The following is an 8,134-nucleotide window of genomic DNA, read 5'->3' on the forward strand; positions in this document are numbered from 1 at the left end:
CGTGATGTTGTATACACACTACTTAGGAACAGTAATGGGCACGATCTTATTGTTCACAGGACTGTGCTAATAGGTATATATTAGGTATCATTAATCACTTATCATCGGCGTCCTATATATGGGTCATATGTAATGTTCGAAAAAAATAATTGACAGTGCGTCAGTACAACAAACGACAGATGATGCAGCAATAGTTATATAATTTAGTTGATCTAATCGTGCCAGGTATTTCCCGCACAAAACAGTTTTTGCTATGTCTTACATTTGTAAGACGGAGACAAACCATCATGGTGTAGCGTCCTCTTAAATTCAGTTTTTCTCTATAGGTACAACATTAAAAGTGTCATTTTAGGGTTACCAATATTATAATGATAAGGTACGTATACGTTACACGGACAGAATAAATATAAATACAATTAAGAAATTACCATTCCAGTATTTAAAAATTAACGAAATATGAACTAATACGCATAAAAATGTATAGAAACAATTAAAAATATTTAAATATGCAATTTTTTCTAAAACAAAATGATTCATTTTTTATTTTTATTTTATGAACTCTTCACTGCAGTATAGGAAAGATTTTTATCCTGATTTGCTATGAATCGAAATCGGAGCCGTAATGATTATTGTCAGTGGTAGTATCGTAAAAAAACTGAAGGCCGTAGGATGTACGTTTATTTATTTAAGAATTTATTTAATTTAAGACAAAAATGAAAATATGCAATGAACATTGTAATTTTATAAGCTCACAATTAATCAAATTAAACCTATCAAAAGTCCGCTCTCTTCTCTCATGAACAATTATTTTATTATTACGTAAATACTGAATACATTCATTAATTTGCAAACTTTACAAAAGTACATTTTTTGTTACTCAGTTTTAAAATTTTTATTTATTTTCCTAGAAAATTATCTTGGGAATTATAATTATTAGGTACTCTGTGATGGCGACAACAAACATATTTTTATCAAAATAACTGCAATTTAATCAATGTCGTCACCCGTCGGTCACGAACGTTAGCATACCAATGATAGGTACCTAAACACGTATACTATTGTTCTGTGCTTATACGACATACGTGGTAATAATCAATATTAATTATTTGTTGATTGAAAAATATCATATGACGGTAAATAATAATAAAAAACACGGATTGCTTCATTTTTTTTAAATATGAAGGTAATAGGAATGCGATTGTACATTATAGGTATACGTGCGTATTTGTAGTTTGTACCTACCTATACTATTTTTACACAGTGTACGCTAATTCACCAAATACTAAATAGTATAAACCTCTGAAATCCGAATACCCTCCAAAACAACACTTTTTATTGTATTACTATACTACTCGACATATAATAAATGCAACATGTAATGAAAAATAACTAGTTTACTTGTGTATATTTAAGTTTTCTATATTTAACTATATTAGTACCTAATAAGGTCAGTAGGATTAATATTTGCGAAAACTGCATTTTTTTTACTATTATTGATATTTGGTTACCTATTACTTATTATAATGGGGAGTGCAGTGTGCGCCTAAGTACAATATATCATTTTTTTTTTTTTTTAATTATTAGCTGCTAGCGCGAAACTATAATAGCTCAACAATTATGGTTTTAAACAAGATAAAATAATAATCATATAGAAGCTACAATATATCATTAATATTAACTCTTGAGTCAATAATCATTATATCGAATTACACAGTAATAACAGAATAAGTTATAGTCATAAAGAGACTACTTATATAGTATATAGCTTGATATTAATTTATAAATATTTTGAAAAATACAATTGCTAATGTATTATAGGTAGGGATATAATAGACGTACGGTAAATGATAATATAGGCAATAAGCATTAACGAACAGATTCAAGTTGTAACAAATATTTTTTTTAAATCTCAAAAAAATCTCAATAATCGTTGTTTTACGTGTGTATACTGCAATTACTATATATTATGTTTTCAATATCGTAAAATTTTAACTTTAGACGCTCATAAAAAGTAATTGTGCTATGTTATGCTCGACTTTTTTAAAATTAATTTGTTAACTAAAAATTATGACGAATTTTGTATAACATTTTCAAAACTTAGGTATCGCAATATTAAACATTTTATGAATTTTCACTATAAAATCATTTGCAAATGTTCGTGATTATGATGAATTTTGTGAATATTTAAACTTCGAATGCTTACAAAAAGAAAGAATAAATATGTTTTTTTTATTTGATGAATGAAAGCAATTATGAGGAACCTAGGATTAAATAGTCAGGGTTTTTTACTCACAAATTACAATTTGGTCGTATATAATATACAAATCAAAATAAAACTAAAAACATTTTTATATATCTATAAATAGCACAAAATATTTTGAAAATTATTATTTGATTTCTGGTAAATGCTTATATTAATATTTGGTAAACTTCAAGTTTCTGTTATTTATTTTTCAATATAAAAAAAAAACAAATTTGATTTTGTCAAAAACTAGTTTTGCTTAAGAATTCCCGTTTGTCCCTATATTTTTTTTTTTTTGTTTTTTTTTTTTATTATTATGAAAAATATTGGAAATTTTAAATTTTAACTACACATAAGTACCAACTAAATTTACTATCGTAGGTAAGTATCAAAAATTCAGAAACTTTTCTCAAAGCCTCAAAGTTGAAAATCGTATCATTTTTTTCTGCTATAAACCGTGTTTACACATACACGACAAGACACACATCATTGTAAAATCAATATCGATTTATCATCGATATCCTCAAAATCTAAAACGGAGAAGTGAATCTGTTGTATAGTAAGTTTAGAAACGTTTTGAGTAGGTATACCTCGTCATTGAGTTCGTAATTTTAATTGATTTGTTAAATTTGAATTCAATAATAAAAATTGTATGCGAATTTCGGGCGTAGCGGTATACATATATGTGCTCAAAAAATACGACCCGTATTACAATTAATCTATTAGATATTGCTTAAAGCTTAATATAACTATTTTATTGAGATCGCTAATCGGACTGGTAATTCCTATTTCATGAGATAAGCGCGTTCGAACATACAAACTGTTTAGCTTATATATAAGGATATTAGTACCTAGCTGAGCTAGCTGTAGAATCACCTAATACTTTGCCCGAAAAAAATTAACAATCATAAATACGGCGTTGAATTTCAGTATAGGTACCTTTGTAAACTAATTCGATCGAAATAGGTAATCCGCGCTTGTGGCCGATTAGATGTAGGCATAGTATAATAGTATAGCACTTTTATACAGAGTGCAACAGAAAGATCGCCAAATAAAAATAAAACATTCATACTAGTTCAACGCATGACAGCAATTGTGAAAATTATGAATAATAAATAATTTAAAAAATAATCATGTCGGAAAATTCCAAAAAAGAATATCTTGAAAAAAGTTATTACGTTTCAAATTAATTTACAACAAAAGAAATATTAAATATATATATAAATATATAAATATATATATATATTAAATATATTTAAAAACAATTGTAAAATTTAAATAATTACTATTAACTTAAATAAATGTTTTTACATTTTACTATCAAAATTTGTCTAAACATTATATTTAAAAATCGACTATTTTGTAATTATCTGATATCTCTATAAAAACAGTATCTGAAACTTAAATATCCGTAAAATTAGTTGAATAGTTGTTGAGTACGGTAAAGTTATATTTTGTCGTGGTTTTCGGACGGCGATTCAGGCGATTGCCGCTTTTGTTTACTATTTAATTTTAATATCACAGTATAAAATCTCAAAATAATTTGTATTTTCCACTAGCTATACTTGTAGAAAAATAGTTCTATGCGTTTATGTTTTCGACGTATTATGTCGGACACAAATATAATATTATAACGAATAAGGATAACCACATATTTCTAAACCTCGAACAAATAATTTGCCTGTTTTACAAATAATAGGTTATTAATTATATGTTGACGCTGTTCTTAAAATAAGAAAATTATAACACCGGGGGCAGTTGACCACTTTGCCCCCTTTAAACATGCCTCTGAGTATACTAGTATATGTATAATAGTTTTACATAAATATTATTATTTAATGTAATATTATAATTAATATATACCGACACTTATGAAAATGGCTATCGTAACATTAATAGAAAAAATGATAAAAAAAAATAAGTGTCAAATGTCTGTAAACAACTTAAGTTGGGTTGAATTATTTTGACAATTTCTTTGTATATATACTGTATAGAAGATTATAGCAGCAATACTATAGAATGTCTCATAACTTAATTTTAATTTTTTGAGATTTATTACAATAAAATAAAAAAGGTGTGTAAGTGGGTGTCACCCGCTGTACCTACATTAGGTGTGTGGATCATTGAAATGGATGTATCTCGTGTACTCATGTGTATAAGGTGTAACTGTAACATTTGAATTCAATAATATTATTATACCATTGGCCGTTGCATACAAAAAAAGATTTTGAGTGAGTGATTTAGTGATTACCTATATTAGTATATTAGTATAGGTATTACTGAGTAGGTACATATTTTATAACATTATTGCTATAATAATAATTTATTGTAGCCTGTATAGGTACTCTACTAGCACGTAATACAGTACTATTATAGGCTACAGCTATAGAATTAATTAATTTTTGCCAAAATAATTTTTCATTTGAAAATGTCATTGTGTGTATAAAATATAATAATATACTTTAAAAGTGTCAAGTACCCACAAATTATGCTATAAAATTACAACAAAAATAACCAAAATCGTTGTTCTACTTTTAAATCAAATTTCCTAAAAAATTGAACTTCAGATATTTAGAAAAAAACGTGTGACACGATATACTACATCAGCAAGTTAAAAGTAATAACGACCTATCTACTTTCTATCAACCAACACCGCAGGACACACTGACACCCACCAGACCCGCGACTCTACGCAGTCGACTCTCCCACCGAGCCGCAAAGGCGCAAGGCGGGACGGGAAAGCAAATCGGCGGCCATCGGCGATAGTCCTACGCATGATAAAAGAACATGGTATGATGACATCTTTTCCAAATAATTGACGGACCGCGTACACAAATCGTGTTCTTTTATCATGGTCCTACGCATATTATGTCGCCAAGTCGTTCGCGGACAATTTACTGTGTTCTACACTTCTACCTTCTACCGCTGACTTTCGTATTCGTACTTCTTGTAAAACCAAATCCGACACGTCGTGTCATCCTGTACACATTCGTATTCATAAATAAGTGATTACTGATTATTATATTAATTATTAAACTCAAGTGTGGTGTTATTTCGGTGTTACCTCCTACCTCCCTCCCATCATACACTGCGACCGAACACCGCAGACATACCTAAACATCACCGCCATAGCCGCGTCAAATTGGCTCCTCGGCTTGAACCCCGGTCACCCGCGTGACATGCGTTGATACTAACACTATACCTTCGAGGACTTACCTTTTATATATTTTTTGGTTAAAGTAAAACTACTTGTGAGAAACTTTGTTTTAAATTTTCAACCCTGAGCTGCAAAAATTTAACTAAATTAATAATTGTTTATCTACAAAATGATTTGGAAATTGTCTTGACTTTGATCAATTTTGTCAACAATTTAACTTAAGTGTTTATACAAAATTATCATTCCAAAGTATGTATCTTCAATATTTTAATCTGCAATTATAGAAACTTATGAGGAACCTTATCATCATCAATAATCAATCACTTTCATACCTATCTGACCCAGAGAAAACTTTTATCGATATTTATAGGCTAAAAAACTTAGAAAATTCAAATGCCAGTAATGCCAGTAAGTATTTTAAGAACATTTAAAATATTTTTTTTAATTTATCATTTATAAGAAATTATAAAATAAACATTTCGTGAACATTTCAAATATAAACTCTATTCGTTAACAACAAAATAAGAAAATCGCTCAAAGAAAAATTGTTAATTTAAATAGGTAAATGCTGCAATGTCGTAAAAATAACTTCAAAGGCTCATAAAAAATGAATGTGAATTTCCAGGAAACTTTTTTTTTCTTCAAAGATATAAAAACTTATAAGGAATCTTGTACTAAAATATCAAATCTTAGATATAAAAAGAAAATTGTGTATGAATTTCTGACCTAAAAATAGTTTACAAATTTTCATGATTTTGTCAAGTGCGTATAAAAAATATTGCGAATTCACTCTCCATTTTTTTGGGTTACAAAAATAACAACTTATCCGAAATCATGACAAGAAAATACATAAATACATTGTATCAAATTTTCAAGTGCACTTCAAACATGTTTGACCAAAAATTTTTTTTAAAAATCTAAATTTTTTTATTCCAATAAATAGTTTAAATAGTCATACTATTTTATAATATAATATAAAACATTCAGACATTCATTAAATATTTCTGGTACCTACCTTTTATACTTATTGTCAAAACCTAGTTTTGTGTAAAAATTTCCGTTTTTCCTTAATTTTTTTGTTTTCAAGACGCATTTGAGAACTATTGAGAATTTTCCATTTTGACTTCTTGAAAGTCTCAACTAAAATCCACTTTCCCACCAGAAAATATATTAGTATTATTAGCACAAAGTATTATTTTGACTATACTTTCCTTTAGTAATATCAACTATCGTGTATTAATCAAAAAAGCAAAAAAAAGTTTAAAAAAATAATAATAAGTTTTCATGTAAGTGAAGAAATTTATTGATATTATATACAAATAAACAATATTAAATTTCGTCAAAAATTGAACTTCAAGAGCTCAAAAAAAAGAATTTACATTAATTTTATGTTAACTTATATTAGGAAAACTTGTAAATTGTAATTAAATAAACCTTTTCATTTTTATCATATTTTCAAACCTTTGGTAGGCATTAAATGCATTTTTAACTACAAAATAATAATAAGTACTAGGTAATTCAGTAATTTGTAAATTGTAAGTATTTTAAGTTAAAAGTATTCTTCTCAAGTGTTTATATTTTATAACAACACTGAATAAACCTATAATACTACATTAAAAAAAAAAAGAGTAAAAAAACGTACCTATAAATAATATTATAAGCAATAACATTACGCTTGTATGATACAATAAGACCGCGGGAGGCCAAAATAGTACTTCTAAAATCACGATATCAACGCAGAATAACGATGCGACTGAAAAATTGTCTGATGGCAACATCTGCTCCGACTTAAGACCATTAACGATTAACCATCATGTTGCAACTTATTATTGCACATATGATGTGCCTACGATGTAGGTAACTAAATCCTTACAACAGGCAATAATTATTAATTTTTGTGCTAACTGTCATGTAATATAATTTCGTATTTTAATTTAGGTGCTTAATTAATAACCATGACGGTCTACGATAATATTATACTATCTAACCATTATTGAACCGTTGTCTCGCGTGCTTGTGAGTGTGCGACACATGACAATTGGTCAATAACTTGACAACTTGACGAGCTCTTAGTGAACTTCGTCGTGTATCTACTATGTACAGGTAAAGTAAGCGTTTTATTAAAATTTTATGTATGATACATATACCTTAATATTATAATTGATTATTTTAGACTTTAGTTCAAGATGATCATAAATCATAATAAGTTAGGAGCCCCAAACTACCATAGGGAAGTTGGATGACTTATAAAATCATATTTAGTCGTAACCAGTTTCCTGAACACGTGATGCAAAGAAAAACGAGTACGGAGTAGCTGTAGATTAGTCCTGACTCCTTCAGATATATCAATTTCATTAAGAAAAGCGGCAAGGGGATTATTAAATATTTTAATTTAGGACAAGGAAAAATGTAAATCAAATAATAAAAGTTCAACTAAATACATACCTAGTTAGGGAATAATATCGATAAGGCAATTATATTTTATTCGCTATTAAATACCTACCCAAGTAGGTACCTAAATATTTTTCCAAATAAAAATTATTTAAATTTATTATGGCATCCGCCTACTACAGATTTAATCATAAAAAATAAATTAAAAACGATTTTGGTTTACGTCGTCCAAGCCAGACCGGCAAAATTCTACATGTAGCTCGGGCAATGTCTATTATAGTTTTGTTTACACAGCCTATCGGCCGTCGTAATCGGACGATACCATAATGCCCGGGAAACGTATG

This window comes from Myzus persicae, unplaced genomic scaffold, assembly GCF_001856785.1.
Source record: "Myzus persicae strain clone G006 unplaced genomic scaffold, MPER_G0061.0, whole genome shotgun sequence".
Lineage (NCBI taxonomy): Eukaryota > Metazoa > Arthropoda > Insecta > Hemiptera > Aphididae > Myzus > Myzus persicae.